At 43.4% G+C, this 3,538-nt stretch overlaps 1 non-coding gene across 1 annotated transcript; it reads right to left on the bottom strand.

Moving 5' to 3' along the window:
• Positions 1 to 270: 270 nt before the first annotated feature.
• Positions 271 to 379, bottom strand: LOC112730806 (small nucleolar RNA R71). The gene has a single exon (XR_003166614.1). It is a non-coding gene; the product is annotated as a small nucleolar RNA R71 (small nucleolar RNA).
• Between the last annotated feature and the right edge of the window lie 3,159 nt (positions 380 to 3,538).

Here is a 3,538-nt window from a genome sequence, read left to right as displayed (position 1 = left end):
CAATTAGTTTCTCTGATGCAGCAGAACTGCAAGTTTCATGGACTTCCATCTGAAGATCCTTTTCAGTTCTTAACTGAATTCTTGCAGATATGTGATACTGTTAAGACTAATGGAGTAGATCCTGAAGTCTACAGGCTCATGCTTTTCCCTTTTGCTGTAAGAGACAGAGCTAGAGTGTGGTTGGACTCTCAACCCAGAGATAGCCTGAACTCTTGGGATAAGCTGGTCACAGCTTTCTTAGCCAAGTTCTTTCCTCCTTAAAAGCTGAGCAAGGTTAGAGTGGATGTTCAGACCTTTAGACAGAAGGAAGGTGAATCCCTCTATGAAGCTTGGGAGAGATACAAGCAACTGACCAAAAAGTGTCCTTCTGACATGCTTTCAGAATGGACCATCCTGGATATATTCTATGATGGTCTGTCTGAACTAGCTAAGATGTCATTGGATACTTCTGCAGGTGGATCCATTCACCTAAAGAAAACGCCTGCAGAAGCTCAAGAACTCATTAACATGGTTGCTAATAACCAATTCATGTACACTTCTGAGAGGAATCCTGTGAGTAATGAGACGCCTCAGAAGAAGGGAGTTCTTGAAATTGATACTCTAAATGCCATATTGGCTCAGAACAAAATATTGACTCAGCAAGTCAATATGATTTCTTAGAGTTTGAATGGAATGCAAGCTGCATCCAACAGTACTCAAGAGGCATCTTCTGAAGAAGAAGCTTATGATCCTGAAAACCCTGCAATAGCAGAGGTAAATTATATGGGTGAACCTTATGGAAACACCTATAACCCATCATGGAGAAATCATCCAAATTTCTCATGGAAGGATCAAAAGCCTCAACAAGGCTTTAATAATGGTGGAAGAAACATGTTTAACAATAGTAAACCTTTTCCATCATCCACTCAGCAACAGACAGAGAACTCTGAACAAAATACCTCTAATTTAGCAAACTTAGTCTCTGATCTATCTAAGGCCACTGTGAGTTTCATGAATGAAACAAGGTCATCCATTAGAAATTTGGAGGCACAAGTGGGCCAGCTGAGTAAAAGGATTACTGAACTCCCTCCTAGTACTCTCCCAAGCAATACAGAGGAAAATCCAAAAGGAGAGTGCAAGGCCATTGAATTAATCACCATGGCCGAACCTGTGAAGGAAGGAGAGGACGTGAATCCCAAGGAGGAAGACCTCCTGGGACGTCCAGTGATCAATAAGGAGCTTCCCTTTGAGGAACCAAAGGGATCTGAGACTCATCTAGAGACCATAGAGATTCCATTGAACCTCCTTATACCATTCATGAGCTCTGATGAGTATTCCTCTTCTGAAGAGAATGAGGATGTTACTGAAGAGTAAGTTGCCAAGTTTCTTGGTGCAATCATGAAGCTGAATGCCAAATTATTTGGTATTGAGACTTGGGAAGATGAACCTCCCTTGTTCACCAATGAACTAAGTGATCTGGATCAACTGACATTGCCTCAGAAGAAACAGGATCCTGGAAAGTTCGTAATACCTTGTACCATAGGCAACATGATCTTTGAAAAGGCTCTGTGTGACCTTGGTTCAGGGATAAACCTCATGCCCTTCTCTGTAATAGAGAAACTGGGAATCTATGGGGTGCAAGCCACTAAAATCTCATTAGAGATGGTAGACAATTCAAGAAAACATGCTTATGGACAAGAAGAGGACGTGTTAGTAAAGGTTGAAGGCCTTTACATCCCTGCTGATTTCATAGTCCTAGACACTGGGAAGGATGAGGATGAATTCATCATCCTTGGAAGACGCTTCCTAGCCACAGCAAGAGCTGTGATTGATGTGGACAGAGGAGAATTGATCCTTCAATTAAATGAGGACAACCTTGTGTTTAAAACTCAAGGATCTCTCTCTGTACCCATGGAGAGGAAGCACAGTAAGCTTCTCTCATTGCAGAGTCAACCAGAGCCCCCACAGTCAAACTCTAAGTTTGGTGTTGGGAGGCCACAACCAAACTCTAAGCTTGGTGTTGAACTCCCATATCCAAACTCTAAGTTTGGTGTTGGAGAGTATCAACAATGCTCTGAACACCTGTGAGGCTCCATGAGAGCCCACTGTCAACCTATTGACATTAAAGAAGCGCTTGTTGGGAGGCAACCCAATTTTTATCTAATTTCTATTTTTATTGTTTTTCATGTTTTATTAGGTTCATGATCATGTGGAGTCACAAAATAAATATAAAAATTGAAAACGGAATCAAAAATAACAGAAAAAAATCACACCCTGGAGGAAGAACTTACTGGCGTTTAAACGCCAGTAAGAAGCATCTGGCTGGCGTTCAACGCCAGTACAGAGCATGGTCCTGGCGCTGAACGCCCAAAATGGGCAGCATCTGGGCATTTGAACGCCAGAATTGCACCCTGGAGAAGAGCTGGCGCTGAACCCCCAGAACAAGCATGGTTCTGGTGTTCAACGCCAGAAATGGGCAACAAATGGGCGTTCAACGCCCAGAACAAGCACCAATCTGGCGCTGAACGCCCAGAGTTGTGTGCAAGGGCATTTTGCATGCCTAATTGGGTGCAAGGTTGTAAATCCTTGAACACCTCAGGATCTGTGGACCCCACAGGATCCCCACCTACCTCCACTCACTTCTTCTCACCCCTCTTTCACACAATCCCATAAACACTCTTCCCCAAAACTCTTCACCAATCACCTCAATCTCTCTTCCCTATCACCACTTCACCACTCACATCCATCCACTCTTCCCCATAAACCTACCTCATAAACTCCACCTACCTTCAAAATTTAAAATCAATTTCCCACCCAAACCCACCTTTATGGCTGAACCTCACCCCCCTCCCTTCCCTATATATAGCCCTCCATTCTTCCTCATTTTCACACAACACAACCCTCTCTTCTCTTCTTGGCCGAATACACCACTCCCCCCTCTCCTCCATATTTCCTTCTTCTTCTTCATCTATTCCTTTCTTTTCTTGCTCGAGGGAGAGCAATATTCTAAGTTTAGTGTGGTAAAAGCATAAGCTTTTTATTTTTCCATTACCATTGATGGCACCTAAGACTGGAGAATCCTCTAGAAAAGGGAAAGGGAAGACAAAAGCTTCCACCTCCGAGTCATGGGAGATGGAAAGATTCATCTCTAAAGCTCATCAAGACCACTTCTATGATGTTGTGGCCAAGAAGAAGGTGATCCCTGAGGTCCCTTTCAAGCTCAAGAAGAATGAGTATCCGGAGATCCGACATGAAATCCAAAGAAGAGGTTGGGAAGTTCTAACAAAACCCATCCAACAAGTTGGCATCCTAATGGTTCAAGAGTTCTATGCCAATGCATGGATCACTAGGAACCATGATCAAAGTAAGAACCCGGACCCAAAGAATTATCTCACAATGGTTCGGGGGAAATACTTAGATTTTAGTCCGGAAAATGTGAGGTTGGCGTTTAACTTGCCTATGATGCAAGGAGATGCACGCCCCTACACTAGAAGGGTCAACTTTAATCAAAGGTTGGACCAAGTCCTCATGGACATATGTGTGGAAGGAGCTCAATGGA

Source organism: Arachis hypogaea, chromosome 12 (genome assembly GCF_003086295.3).
Source record: "Arachis hypogaea cultivar Tifrunner chromosome 12, arahy.Tifrunner.gnm2.J5K5, whole genome shotgun sequence".
Taxonomy (NCBI): Eukaryota; Viridiplantae; Streptophyta; class Magnoliopsida; order Fabales; family Fabaceae; genus Arachis; species Arachis hypogaea.
Note: the sequence above shows the minus strand (reverse complement) of the source record. Positions and strands in the feature narration are given on the sequence as shown.